This window comes from Sturnira hondurensis, unplaced genomic scaffold (assembly GCF_014824575.4).
Source record: "Sturnira hondurensis isolate 20B ecotype Veracruz unplaced genomic scaffold, ASM1482457v3 Scaffold0005279, whole genome shotgun sequence".
Classification (NCBI taxonomy): domain Eukaryota; kingdom Metazoa; phylum Chordata; class Mammalia; order Chiroptera; family Phyllostomidae; genus Sturnira; species Sturnira hondurensis.
The window spans coordinates 14,630,814-14,646,851 of NW_028077910.1; positions in this window are offsets into that span (position 1 = coordinate 14,630,814).

Sequence of the window (16,038 nt, forward strand, 5' to 3'; positions counted from 1 at the left end):
ATAAAAAGGAAAGCACTTTCAAGATTCAGTGATGGTAGAGAAAAATGAGCAATGAGGGCGATTTTGGAGGGCCAGGGTCGATCAAGGGCCTTGCTGATAATGACTTGATGTGATAGTACTTGCCCGGTAAACTTGACCCTCTTTTGTTCACTGAAAAAGGTAAAACTGACAGCCTGGAACACAAATGTTAAAACTTAGGATTTAAAAAATCAAATACTTAAAGATTTTGAATAAGAAGTTATTAAGACTTACAAAGGATTTTAAAGAGATAGATTTAAGATATAAATGCCTGGGTCCTTCAGAACAGTCATTTAAATCAATGATCACAAAGAAGGGCACTCAGGGTCATCCACAAGAGTTCAGGAAGAAAATCGTAACTTCCATTTCCATCTGTTAATTTTTAAAAATCTCTTCCTTTTAATATTTCTATTTTGTACACATTTTATAATCTATATAACCTATTAGTTTAATATAACGAGTATAATAAAAAATAAGCACACACAACATATAAAAGAAGAATACGACAAATTTATATGTTAATTGATGAAGTGATATGTGATCAAAAAGCCCTGAGGACCACTGACTGCTCCAGACCCTGCCAGGGCAGACTGAGGGGGACAGGCTCACTATACATGTAGAAAGCTGTCAAGTGGCAGATGCAGCACCCTCTACAGGGGACTGATTTTTTCTGTAACACAGCCATAAGAGTTCGTCTGGAGAAAGCTTTTCAATGCTTTGGTTGTTGACTGCCTCAGAGGTCTTTCACACTCTTTCTGCTCTCTAACTTGGACCTAGGCTGATGTCGTTGAATGAGTCACCCTTGCTGGGAGAAAGCCTATAAAAGAAAGTCGTAGTCTAAATGTGCTCCACTTGCATGGAGAAATATGATTATGACCGAAGTGAGATGGCCAAGGCAGGCTGCAGTTCCTGAGACCCTTGATCGCCGTGGCGGAGACTTGTGCTGAGGAAGTGGTTTGTTGATGGGCGCTGGGAAAGTCATTAGGGAGCCATGTTTGGGATGCTAAGCATGAAATAAAGAAGCTGTAGAACGACTGCCAGAGCTGAAAGAACTTAGAGGTCATCTTGTCTGCCCTCTTATTGTACAGTAAAGAAACTGAGGCCCACAGAGTTAGAGGCAGAACATTGTACAGTGTTATGTTACACAGGACTCTGTCTCATTCATGCAGGAAGTGAGGACTGGCCAGTGTTTCCTGGACTGTCCATTTGGGCCAGCCCAACTCTTAGCTGGGCTCAGAAGGAAGACTGAGTACAGGAAGCTTTGGTACTTGAGAACAGGAAAACTTTATAAGGAATGCAAATTCCACATGTTAGCATGTTCTTTTCTACATTTTTATATGGAAACTATGTTATATGGAGAGAGTTGTGAAAAGTGCATGTTATGACATATGGCTGAACTATATGAAACTCTTCTACAAGTATTCAAACTTAGGAAATCTTGGTCAGATTCTATGGGTGTAAGCCATTTATCATTTTATTTACCCTCTCAGGGACAGAAATATTAAATATTCTTGTAATGGGCAACATTGGAATTTTCCCAAGCATTTCTATGGCTTATTCTTGGGAAGTTTTCCATCTATTTTTTATTGAATGCAATTGAGAATATAATACAATAATAACTCTGAAAAGAAAAATGTTCATTTTTTTACTCTGTATGATTTTCTGGAAGGAGTTTGTAGCCTCTGTGTGTCTCATTAATTTAAATATTGGAGTTCCCCTAAGGATTTCCAGTCTGAGTTTGTGCTTCTGCAATTCCGCATTTACTACCTGCATTTGCATTTCCCCTGTCTGGAGTGTCCTTCCTGCCTGGCCAATGTCTCTATTTCTTTTTTAATTTTTTAAAATCCTCACTTGAGGAAATTTTTTCATTGCTTTCAGAGAGATAGTAAAGGAGAGAGAGATACAGAGAAAGAGAGAGGAACATCCATGTGAAAAAGAAATGTCAATCGGTTGCCTTCTTGTACACATCCTGACTGGGGATGGAGCCCACAACCCAGGTATGTGCTCGAACTTGGGATTGAACCCATGACCCCTTTGGCCTATGGGATGATACTCCAACCAACTTAGCCACACTGGCCAGGACAGGGCTAATGTGTCTATTTCTTTACAGGTTTAGCTCAGAGGTTCTTTAATAATGGTTCTCCCCTTAGGAGAGAGAAGTCTTTTCCTTTTGGGACACTTTTATTTTTATGATTATTTTGAAATTTATTTAGAGACAGAGAGGAAGGGGGAGAGAAAGAAACATTGATTTGTTGTTCTACTTATTTATGCATTCATTGGTTGCTTCTTGTATGTACTCTGCAGACCCACAACCTTGGCATATCAGTCCAACACTCTGAGCTACCTATAAAGGGCTGAGGTGTTTTTATTTATTTTTTATTTTTAAATTTTATCTATTTAAAAAATAAGTAACTCCTTGAGTTCCAGGATTTGAGTTAAGACTTTTAGAGAGAGGGGAAGGGAAGGAGAAAGAGAGGGAAAGGAACATAAATGTGTGATTCCTCTCACATGCTCAGTACTGGGGACCTGGCCCATAACCCACTCACGTGCACTGACTGGGAATCAAACCGAGACCCCTTAGTTCACAGGCCTGCGCTCAACCCCCTGAGCTACACCATCCAGGGCTGCTGGGGTACTTTTGTTATGAAACTTCTCAGGCTCTGTGGACTGTCTATTCCTTACACTAAATCTTGAGTTCCAGGATTACGGAGTATCTTCTTTATTTATTTCTGCACTTTCAGTGCCTAGCAATAGTCTACAACACAAAAGCTCCTGAAAAATGTTATTAAAGAAACACAAATTATATTCAGGGTCTTATTAAAAAACAACTAAAAATATCCCACAGTCTAATGCACACTAATTACAGTAATTTACTATTTATTTCAAATCACCAATAGCTCTTACATTAAATAAACCCACCCAGATTCTTTTTTAAAACTTTTTTTGCAGATTTTATTTATTTATTTTTAGAAGGGAAGGGAAGGAAAGAGGGAGAGAAATATCAATGTATGGTTGCTTCTCATGTGTCCCCTGCTGGGAACTGGCCTGCAACCCAGGCATGTGCCCTAACTGGGAATCGAAACGCGATTCATTGGTTTGCAGGCCCGTGCTCAATCCACTGAGCTATGCCAGCCAGGGCAACCCACTCAGATTCTTTGAAAGGAAAATCCTGCATTTGATTTATTATCAAAAGTGTGATATCAGTAAGTTAACTCTGCTCAGAACTTCAGATGGAGCCAAGAAAATTTTAGGTGATTATCTTTTGAGAACACAAGTAGCAAAAACTGCAACTAATAAAGTATTGGAGAAGCAAGATGATACTCTGGCCTCTGTCTCTTCGTTGAAAATTGTTTATTTTGTTCCATTTTTATCACCTTTAATGCCTATAGTTCAAAAGGAATTATTACTTTAATATACTGGAATTCTCTTTTTGTCTTAGGCAGCCATGCAATGCATGCTATAAAAATATAGTCCCTTGATAAATTTATTTCATGCTAATTTTGCTCTGGTTGAAAAATAAATGTTTAAACCTACGATTCCATGTTTCTGATCCTGTTGGGCTGGCACATTATAGATGCTCATCACTGCTACGTTTAAATCGAGGGAGGAACACAGCTTTAAATTTTATGACCTATATAAAAATCATATTTATGTATATATCCCCATCCTTGTAGCTTGATAACTTCTTAGGTTCTGAGAATTGATTCCCCCCACCAAAAAAAAACCCCAAAACAGAAACCCCACCTAATTTTCTCCATACTATTTATGGATTTCTCACCCTTTCTATTTTTCAATTAGCTTTGGCAGGGAAAAACAGACTTGCCAGTGTGACCTTATGGTTTGATTTTTCTCTTGTATTAATTTAAACCTGAACTATTTTAAAATTAAAACACTGTCAATGTAGTATTATTTTTTTCAAAAAGAAAGATTTTTTAGGAACCTAAGCAACAAAACAAACAAACAAGCAAAAATAACCAAAGACGCTGAAATTGAAAGTAGGTTGACAGTTACCAAAAGGGAGAGGGGAGGGAATTTCAGGAAAAAAGGGGAAGGGTTTACAGGAACAAGTATAAAGGACACATGGATGAAAACTAAGGGAGGTGGAAATGGGAGGGAGGTGGGAAGCACTGGGGGGATGGACTGGGATGGGAGTAAAAGACAGAAAAGTGTACTTGAACACAGTTAAAATAAAAATAAAATAAGAAAGATTTTGAGTATGGAGTCTTTTCAATTGCACTCCACATCCACCCACAAAACTAACCCACTAACAAAGAATATACTTTCAATTTTCCCCAAACATCCATTATGGCAATGATAACTTTTTTCAAGAAAAAATGTTTGATCTCTACATATTTACTTCTAAGGATACATCATCCTCCCAAAGGACTAGATTTGTGATTATAAAATGTCCCTTCCTCCCTAGGTTTTGGTGTATGTAATTTCAATAAGAAACATTTTTTAAGTCAAGAGTAAGGAAGTCAGACCTAAATAGGAGAAGAAATGATTTATCATTCATTTATTCATTCATCCATTCATTTAGAGAAAGTTTTCCATCATATACAGAGAAGAATCTGATTCCCAGTCTTCTCTCAAGGATCTTATTACAAGATTGTGGGGAAGGAGAGACTTGTACAAGAGTATGAGGTCTGTCCGCAAAGAGTCCAGCCACTGTTATTGGAACAGAACAATTTCTGTGACACTGATGTAACTGGGTAGCCAAGGAGAGTGGACTGGAATGTGCATGGATGAACAATGACAACTTTACTGTACTAGTCAGTGGGGGTGATAGACACCACTGAGTGAGCATGTGTACTGTGTGGCCATCACATTCAAAATGACTAAGCGAGTAGAGCAATGAATCTGCATCAAATTTCACATTAAGCTTGGACATTCCTCCGTAGAAACTATTCAGATAATTCAGAAGGCCGCAGCTCTGGGCAACTGATGACTGGCAGCTTCATCGTGACCATGCCCACTCATGCATCGTTTCTTGTGCAGAGTTTTTTGGCAAAACAGCAAATCACCCAGGTGACTCAGCCCGGATTTGGTTCCCTGTGACTTCTGGCTTTTCCCAAAACTCAAATCACCTTTGAAAGGGAATAGATTTCAGACTGTTGATGAAATTCAGGAAAATGTGATGGGGCAGCTGATGGCAACTGAGAGAACTGTATGAGATCCTAAGGTGCCTACTTTGAAGGGCACTTAGGTGTCATTATCCTATGTACAAAGTTTCTTCTATCGTCAATAAATGTCCCTATTTTTTCATGTTAAATGGCTGATACCTCCTGGACAGACCTCATATTATAGACTGGAGGTGAATCACGCAGGGGTGAGATTTCAGTATGAACAGACACAGTCCTATCAAACATTTAAATACTCCCACATCTGTTAGTTGAAGCTGCTTCCCAGATATCCCAAACAACCGTCTTGTCCCTCAGCTCCAGGACACAGACACCCTTCCTGTGACCTCTCCTACAGACCAGCAGCTACAGGCTGGAAGTTTACGCCAACCTGGAGCTCCAGGTCCACTCCAGCCCTGACCCGCCATTGCCTGGGCCGTTCCGGCTGTGAGGGCTTTGGCTTCTCACCCTTGGATAAATGATCCGGAGAGGGGAACAGAGTCCCTGGAAAACACAATTTCCAACTGTATCTCAACTACCTGCAAAGATTTGAAACCCAGAATGAGAGGAAATCATTGAGACTCCATTTTAGAGCCTAGGTTTGGGGAACGTCTTTAGAAAATTCTGGCTCTTGTCATGATCCCAAAGCCAAGGGTGTGGGCTGGGCTCACCACGAAAACCTGTCTGCTTTTGTAGATCACGTGGAGCCTCTTGAAAACAGGCATGGAAGTTTAATTTCTTTGTTTGCTGCCCAGAATGTTCAGCTTGTGTTGTCAAATTTGCATTTGAAGCTACTCTGAAATGACAGCATCAAAATAATGATGACAGTCACTGCAAAATATAAGAAATCAAAAGAAAAGGAAAAAGAAGTCAACCTCCGAAGAGAATGGCTCAAAATGCGGTAATTAAGCTGCGAGGAGCCTCATTCACGTATAGCGTATACTTCACGCCGGGGAGAAAGTGCCGTGCAAACAGATCTGAGCAGACGTCCAATTCCGACCGCCAAACACTGAGCAGGGGCTGCCCTTGCCGTCTAGACGTGAGCGGCTCAGAACAAGAAGCCATTTGGAGTAGAGTTCAGGCACTCAGGGGAATTCGTGAAAATCAGTGGGGAAGTCGTAACAAAAGGAAGATAAATTTGGTTTGTTTGTCTTTGTTCAAACTGACTGAACAGAGAGGTGGGACTCTCTCTCTTACTGTTCAGCATTTCCTGTTTGTTTATTCTGACTGGAAAAAAGTTTTGATTCTTACAGGTTTTAATGAAACCTGATATACCAGTTAAAACTTTTTTTTTTAAATCAAAGTAATACATTTACATAGTTTCTTTTTTCTTTCTTTCTTATTTTTACTGTACGGACCAGTATGAAAAATAACCAACCCTCTTTCCTCGTTTCTACCTCCCAGAGGCAAGGTGTTTCAACTCTTTTCACTGCTTTTTTCTCTGGGAATATACAGTTTCTCCACATTTCTCACTAGCATGTTAATAAAGCTATCGTTGGCTCGGCCAGTTTGAAACATCATTTCTTTACTTTGTGTTATTCAGTAACCTAACCTACCCTGATCCCCATCCACACCCCTGCCAACCTCCAAATCCCTGAAAAACAAATCCCCAAACTTTCCCATACCTTATAGATTTGGTTAAATCAACAGTGAGTGTTCACATTTTTTGTAGCTAAATATTACTTACTACTGAGCTAAGAAGTGTTCTAGGATTACAGATTTTTTTTCCAGGAGTTGAATTGCTTCCCTCACCCCACGTACACGTATGTATTACAATTGTGTGTATTACAATTCTCCTCATTTCAAAATTTCAAAACATCTATCAAGTTGCCTCTCATTAATATTTTCTACATATCTAATCACATCACAAAATCTAATTGCTCTAATCTTCTCTCTTTAATGGAAATTTTCCTCCCATAACCTTCATTCTTGCTGTTCCAACCTTGACTGTTTCTCTTCGAGACTGTTTGTATGCTAATGTCCAGGGCTTCCCTACATCTTTTGCTTTGAATCCTCTGTTTCTTGAGCTCCATGTCCCCCTCTTTTCTGGTTTACTCCTGTGTATCATCAAAAATGAATTCTCAATATACCTGCTAGTCAGGAATGCATGGGAAGTAATGTATTTGGCCCTTGAACATGGAAAAATGTCTTTTTCTTGCCATCACATGAGTTTTGGTATGCTTGGTTTGAAATTTCCTGTTAAAATTACTTCCTTCAGGATTCTGAAGGCATCAGTCCCTTCTCTTTTAGCTTTGAGAATTGCTGTTGAGAAGACTGATGACATTTTTTTTTTGTATCTGATCTATGTTTCCTCTCAGAAAGCCAGAAGGATTTTCTTTTCACTTCGAGTGTGCTGGGATTTCATGGTGCTGTGCCTTATTGACAGGGACGCAGCTGCATCTCTCTCTATCTCTTTCTTTCTCTCTGTCCCAGTTGTGCTCGCACCAGCGGCACCTTTCAGGTGAAGACTTGTGCCGTTCCGGTCTGGGATATGTTTATGTGGTAGGTCTTTGACGCACTGCCTTCTTCTGTTTCTTTTGGGACCTTATAATAATTAGATGTTAGGTCTCCTGAACTGCTCTACTAATTTTTAAAAAATCCTTTGTCTCTTATTTAATTTTTTTTTTGTAGTTTTTATTCTCTTTCCTGGGATATTTCCCTAACTTTTCCTTCCAACTCTTCTATTTAATGCTTTTATTTTTGGTTTACATTTTTAGGATCTTCCTTGCTCCCCAATCCTTTTCCATAGCAACTGTAGCAGATATACCCTCAAATGACCCAATGAGTCACCCTCTCATGTGGTCTCCCACCCTTGAATTGGAGCAGGTCCTGTGATTTGCTTCTCGCCCATTGAGTACGGCAAAGCGGATGAGACCGTCACTCCCTAGATTAGGCTATGCCATATGTAAAGAGTAGAGTGAGCGATTCTCCCACCGGCCTCCGAGAAGGAAGCTGCCACCTGTGACAGAGCCAGTGAGAAGGCCACCTGGCTAAATCCTATGGTCAACCTCCGGGAGCTGAGAACAAGCCTTGCTCACAGCCAGCAAGGCAACGGGGACCCACAACCTCTTACAACCAGGAGAAACTGAATTCAGCCAACAACTCTGTGAGCTTGGAAGGGAGCCCCAAGCATCAGAAAGGAACACGGCTCAGCAGAAACATTTACTCCAGCCTGTTGAGACCCAGCAGAAAACCCAGTCAAGTCATGCCTTTAGCCCTAACCCACGGAAACTGTGAAGTAACAAATAGGTGTTTCAACCTGCTTAATTTGTGGCAATTTATTATGCAGTAATAGGTCACTAATGCAGGAGCCTACTAGTCTATCCCATGGTTGCAATAGCATCTCTTATCTTTCTGAATACTTCTTTGCTTTCCTAATTGTTTCACTTATTTTGTTAAAATGTGTTTTTATTGCTTTCATGTTGGGGGTTTCCTACAAATCTTTGATAAAAATTGGGTGAAAGTTCCTAATTAAAATAAGGAATTATAAAACGATTTGAAAGTCTTGTGGGACTTATTGACCTTGAGTGATAGATACAACACCTTCCTTTGTTTGTTGAGGAACGGTATTTACAATAACTACAGGTCTTTATCTCTGGGACCAGTTGGTTTTCCAGAGATAAACTGTGAATACCCTGCCTGGTTGCTGCATCCAAGGGCAGGGAAGGGGAAGAAGGTGGTTTGAGGTCCTATCATCAATATGCTGATTCAAACTTAATCTATTTCTGAGCTTTACACTGGCCTCCAAAAATAAACAAACAAATAGTGAACAAATAGACAAACAAACCCATGATTTCTAGCTTTTGTGGATTTCCAGGTGTGAATACCCTCCCTTGGCTGATTCTGAGTTACCAACACAATATAGATGTACAAAGAGAGTTGGGAAAAACGTGTACAACTGGCTCTTGCAAGGCCTTACACACTCCCTCGAGCACACCACCGGGGCCCAGAGCCCACAGTCTCCATTGCGGTTTCTCTGGAGAGTAAACTTCTATGTACATTAAATGCATAAGTTGCTACCGTGAAGAGTTGGCTATTGCAAAGGAGAAAAATACATGAAAAAAGAGAGTTCAATTCTGAAATCACAGGACCTCAGGTTGAAAACAGAAAGAATGAAATTCCAGGGTATGGCCGTGAGATTTTCTCAGATGTAAGAAAAGTTTTTTGCATTGCTGCCTGTTCTTTGGAACCACATTGAATGGCTGAACTAAAACTAGTAACCTTCTGGGCATAATCCCAAAAGAAATGGTCTCTTTAATCCTCAGCAACTTATTTAGGAGTCTGGCACATGAGCCACGTAACAGTTAAGGCGCTTTCACATTAAGGGCGCACATCTCTCTGACTGGTGCGTTAAACCTGTCTGCCTGAAATGCGTGCAGTGAGCATGACCAGTCTAAGAGACAGGTCTGCAGGGAGCTTGCCACACCCCCCTCCCTAGCAGGTCAGTTGGTCCCTCAGTCAAACCAGATCAGGGCAAAACCTGGGCAAATAAGCAGTGCCCCAGACCCTTGCCTGATAATCCAATTCCAAGGTAGGGCCCAGCTCCCAAACTTTTGTTCGGTTTGAGAGGTATGACTACAGTATGGTTTGTGCTTCTGTCCTGCAGAGGGAAGGGCAGCAGGGGCCAGAGATGTGCTTACCAAGACAACAGAACTAGCTCTCTCTTTTCTCTGATTTTAAACTAGTCCTTGTGAGAAGCTCAAGAAGAGAAAGGAAATGGGGAAAAGGCTTGCTACAAGGTGTTGGCAGTGCTCTGAAGGACACGGACTAGCTGGTGTTTCTACCCCTTTCCCCCTCTACTGGGGTGTTTCTGCCTGACTCCTCTAATCTCTGCAGAGTTCCCCTAGCCAGCTGGGCAGCTGCTTCCCCTAGGAAGCGCCTCTTTGAAGCTGGAGGCTTCCCTGTCTTGCCCTGTGTGGGGCTGTAGCACAGAGCTAAAGATCCGCAGAATAATCAGGGTAACCGAGACCCAGGCTATGTCCCTTCCAGGAGAGGTTTCCTAGGCCAAGATGACATGCAGCCCCATTTATGAGCCCCCCAAAACAAGCCCTCCTGTCAAGGTTGCTGCCAGGCCTACTAAAACCCAGACACTATCCTCTGTATTCCCAAGGTATTCGTGGACAGGTAAAACACATATTTCTTTTAATCTTACCATATTGTTTTTATTTCTTCCTTTTTTAAAAAGTAAAATTCAGAGTTTAAAAAAATTTATGGAATACAAATGCATTGAGGAAAATTAGAGAATGCAGGTAAGTGGGGCAGGGAGAGAGGGAGGGAGGGAGGGGGAGGGGAGAGAGTGAGAGAGGAGAGAGGATGAGTGAGAGAGACTTGGAGAAGACCATTATTAAGATGTTGAGCTATTTTTCCAGTTAGCTTTTTTTTCTGTTTAATCTTTTTTAAAAAGGTTTTTAAAAAATTAGTAAAATACACGTAAATAGACTTTACAATCTTAGCTACTTTAAGTGTTACCCTTCAATGGCATTAAATACATTCACAATATTGTATTACCAATCACTACCATCTGTTTCCAAAATTTTTCAATCTGGAAAACAGATTGAAAAACAGGCACTGTACTCATTAAGCAACAACTCTCTATGCCCTACTCCCTTCAGCCCCTGGTAACCTCTATTCTTTCTCTAAGAATTTGCCCATTCTAAATAGCTCATACAAGTGGAGTTATACAATATTTGTCCTTTTGTGAAAATATTAGAGCAATATTTTCAAGTTTTATGCATACTGTAGCATGTATCAGAACTTCATTCCTTTTTTATGACTGGATAATATTCCATTATTTGCATTTATCATATTTTGTTTATCCGTTCATCTGTTGATGGATACTCGAATTGTTTCCACCTTTTGGCTATTGTAAATATGCTGCTATGAATGTTGGTTTACAAACTTTTGAGGTCCTGGTTTCAAGTCTCAAAGGTCTACACCTAGGCACGGAGCTTTATTCAGCTTCTCAAGTTGTTCTTCAGGTGAGTGATGCTTTGCTACAGGTGCCCCTAATAGTGGGAGTGGAAGTCCCGGCTCATGCAGATATTGACCCTCTGCTACAGCAGCTTTTTCTCCATCACAGGCTCTACCTGGCCAGACCATCTTCCTAGGTGTTCAACGCTCACTCAGGTAGCACAGCACACCTTAGAGGGAATTCTGCGTCAACGGACCCAGGTACAAGTCCTGGCTTAACCAGTACCCAACCAGTTGTTAGTTCATGGGCAGTTATGTCATGTCTTTGAGCCTTGATTTACTCATCTGTAAAATGGGGATTGTAATATTGTTACTTACAAGAAGAAATATATATATAAACTAAATATATACATAGTTAATATACATATGAAAACTAAATACACACACACACACACACACACACACACACACATACATTTATTTCCCAGTTGTGGCACAGAATTTCTAAGGTCTTTGCAATTTCTCCAGTAGAAGAGCAATGAAAGCGAAAGGAGCATCTGTCTTTTGTTACTCATAACAAGCCCCTTTGGAACACACCACAGTTTATGTTAATGAGGTGACTTTTGGAAAACCCTTAAGGATGGGGGCTGGTTGCCAGGGGAGCAACCAAGGAACCAGAGGGTTGGATCTTTCAGCCCCACTCCCCAGCCCCTGGGCTGGAGACTGTTTAATCACCAATGGCTAACTACTTAATCAATCAAGCCTATGTAATGAAGCCTCCACAAAACCCCAAAGGGCAGGGTTCGCAGTGCTTCTGGGTTGGTGGGTACGTGGAAGTGCTGGGAGAGTGTTGTGATCGAAGAGAAGACGGAAGGCCCTTTCCCCATCCCTCGTCCTGTGCATCTCCTGCATCTGGCGGCTCTTGAGTTATACCTTTTATAAGGAACTGGTCATCTAGTAAGTAACCTGCTATTCCTGAGTTCTGCGTCCTGTCCAGTAAGGTGATTGAACCCAAGGCAAGGATCATGAGAACCCCTGATTCGCAGAGGATGCACAGGCGACTTGAGGCGGATGTCTGAAGTGGGAGGTGGGGCAGTCTTCTAGGATCTGACTCTGACTCTATGAATATAGCATCGTAATGGAATTAAACTTTGGGACACCCAGCTGAAATTCCAAAATTGCTTGATGCGTAGAAAGCCCACACATCCAGTGTCATAAGTAAAGCCGTTGCCAAGTAGTGTTGGAGGAAAGAAGAGACACACAAGGGGCGGGTTTTTATTTTACAATGTTATTTTCCTTGTAAGGTTGCTGTAAGCACCAAATGAGGTGTGTGCTTAAAGCAACGCTTGACATATAGTGAGTGCCAAGTAAACGTTGCTTTCTTGCCCTTCCTCTGCCTGGGGCCATCCCTGTGCATTAAATATATTTGCTTCACCAGGTATTTGAGGGGAAAAAAATGAAGCAAACCTTTTAGGAGGACTTAGGAGATTCCTCACTCCCACAGTGGCTCTGAGAAGCCTATGGTCTGCAATTTCACTAATAATTACACAAAGCCCATTGCCAGATGATGGCTGACTGCCAGCACTCTCTTGCCTGGGACACTTGCCAGTCTCAAGGTACGTACAAAAGGGAGGACAGAACTGCCACCTAGGAGACTAGCTTTCTCAGGGACCACTACAGGGAGAACCATGTGGTGGCTGCGGAATGTCAGCATGGAAGACGCCCCTTGCAACTGGACGGTCTCATTGGTTTGGCTCAACTGAGAAAGAAAATTGCTATCTACACCCCCAGGCAAAGTGTTTGGCTTGCCAAGCTTTGTTCAGTGATCCATCTACTCTTGGGTTTTAACCTGTTGGGTTTACATAATGATGTAGTATAATGAATGGGCCATCCATGCCCCAGGCCAGCCCTGGGGGCCCAAGGATGGGAGTTGGTAAAGTCACGGGTCCTGAGGCCCCCCAAGGAGCACGGGTGGAATAACTGTTTATAGCACCATCTGGGGTGGTGGCCACCGGGAACATGGCCCCTGGGGGGAAACGTAAAGGTGGACTCAACAAACCTACTCACAACACAAGTAAGTGGCTTCTTTTGATGTTTTTTTAAGACAAAAACTATGGGCTAGGCTCCAGAGTAGAGAGTCCTGCAGCTCTAGTCTCAGAAGGTGGGACGAGGTTATTATAGATTAACTTCTCAGTGTTCCTGTCCAACCTTCCCGGGGGTGACCGCTGTTAACCCGGGCGTTCACACAGTTTTGTGTCCCTCTTCTATTTCACAAAGACAGTCCTGCCTTTGCCTCTGCTCTCTTCCATCCCCCACAGCTAGAGAGAAGCACGGTGGGTCTGTGTGTTCCAACCTGAGGCAGAGGCAGGGGAGTGTTGTGGGAAGGAAGCTGTGAAGCCAGTGAGCGTGGAGGAGTTTCTTCTGGTGCAGGTGGGTGGGAGAAGTTAAGAGCTAAGGAGAATGGCTCTGAAGTAGCCATGGGGTTGGAGTTGTGAGGTGCTGATAAGCTAACTCTCTAGAAACCAAAAGGAGCCGTGATTTGCAGCATTTGCTGCGTTCCATGGTGCAAATACTTCCAGCATGGCTGATTGCCAGGCACCAATGTGAAGTCAGCTGGCTAGAACAATTCAGCACACCCTAGGGGGGAGGAAAGTAAAGAGAAGAAAAAAGGTATTTCAATCTTTAATGTTCTTTGAGAAACAGATGTGAAGAATCCCGTCACCTCGGGCTCTTGAATACAGAGTTCGAAATACAGTACTATTCTGATTGGTCCAGATGAGCCCCCTGGTTAATAAAGGCGAGGCTCAGAATCAAAGAGGGACACAGCCTATATTTGTTGAGTGCTTACGTGTTAGGTGTTTCATGCACTTTATGTCCTTCACACCTCACAGCAATACTAGGAGACAAGTGTGCCTAGTCTCATTCTACAGAGGAGGAAATGCAAGTTCAGGAATTTGGAGTAACTTGCCTGAGATCATGTGACCAGGAAGGGGAGACTTGGACCTGAACCTGGTCTTTCCTGGCTTCAGGGCCCATGCTTTGCTCACTACACCACCCTGAACTAAGCCCCGTTTCACTGTGACTCAGTACGAAGGCTTAGCATCAAGGGGTGGGGAGAGGGGGCATTCCGTCATTTTCAGTTTCTCTTTTATTGTTTCCCCTCCAAGGACAGCTTTCTCTATCAAAACCCCTGTTCCTATGTTTTTGCCTTCTCTGTCTCTTCCTCTCCTACAGTCTGTAGTTCGGTTGGTTAGAGTGGCGTCCCGATATTCCAGGGTTGCGCGTCCAGTCCCTGGTCAGGGCACATACAAGAAGCAACCAATGAGTGTACGAATAAGTGGAACAACAAGTCATTTTGAGCACGCTCTCTCTCTTTCTCTCTCCCCCTTCCTCTCTCTAAAATCAATCAGTAAAAAAAAAAAAACCACCACCACCATCACAAAACAACCAAACATAGTCCAATATAGGGCATGGTTTAAGTACAATGCATCCCTGCGGGAGGGTTTTAGAGTGTAGACCCGGCACCCGGCAGAGCTGCAAGTTTAGAGTCAGGCTGTCTGGTGAGGTCTGCCCAATTCCCAAATCCTGAGCAAGGCCCTCACGGGCTGTAGCCGGCAAGCTTTTGTCAGAAGGCTTTTCCAGCCCTTCCTTGTGGCCCCAAACCTCCTGGTTTATTTACTGGCTCAGCTCAGGGGGGCTTTTTTTTTGGGGGGGCTCAAATAGAGCTATTCCCTGGCCTCTGTATTTTTTGATCTCTTGGTAAGTAGGTGCCTGTCTTTCACTGCCAATCTCTATGGTCTTAGGCACCACCTCTTAAGCTGGGGAGTCCATGCTCCATGAATTTAGGGTGAAACACACCCCCTCTCCCAGCAATTCCTCCCTCTTCTGCCAGCTTCCTGTTTTCTGTGTGGTTTCTCTGTGGCTATACTGTGGGAGCTGCCCATCCTAGAGGCAGGCCACCTTCACGCTGGGAGGATCTGGACCTTGTTCCACAGGGGCTGCCATTCATGGTTCATATTATGCATCTCCAAGTTGAAGGGTATCACTGGCTCATCTAGGGAGAGCCTCGTGGGCTTTGATGCTGTAAAAAGTCCAAAAGTACCTGGATGAGAATTCAGAAAGGCAGGGAGAGTAGGTCTATTAGATGGAGCCACAGGCTACTTAATTTTCATTCCATTGAACAGCTGATTCATCTTCAAATCTCACACTCTTAATCTGCAATATGGAGGTATTAATGGCATGTATCTCAGAGGATTGCTTTAAGGATCAAATGTGATAACGCTCGTCTAATGCTTGTTTCTTAGGACATAACACCACACATAATATTTCACAAGGTGCCTTTGGTATCTCAGATGCTCCATAACTATTTGTGCTTGGATTGCTTAGTTACACATTAACTTGGAAACACCAAATTCATGCCTCCTAGGAGCATACTTATCCTCCTACAACCAAGAGATTCAGACTCAGGTGGGAGAAGGCAGTGGGGGAAGGGGAAGACGACTTACGGGCCTGTCATCCCAAAGCTGTCCTGTGCTTGTAGGGGAGAACACATGGGGTGTGGGCAGAATAGATGCTTTTAAAATCAAAGCAGAGCTCAGACACGTCTCCAGTAGGGTTTTGGAACACATTATATTCTCTCTGCAGGGCTCTTTTACCCAATACCTTCCAAATTTTACAATTTTGAGAAAGCCAGAAGCTGACAGCATCCTACAGTCTGCACCTGAACATTTGCATTTCCCCTTGAAGATAACGTAGGAAGCAGGTGCCGTGGAATGTGGAAAGCTACTCTTTTTATATTACTCCTTTGTTACTCAAACAACACGATAGTGACATTGAACAAACACAAGCAAAGAGGTAGGTACTTCTCAAGTTTCCCACTCCCATGAGTAAAGATTTTGCCACCATGTTTTTCTTATTTCCTTTCAGGTCCTGTCCATATGCACTTATTATTTTTATGCAAGTGTATGCATAGTGGAAAAACAATTTTGCA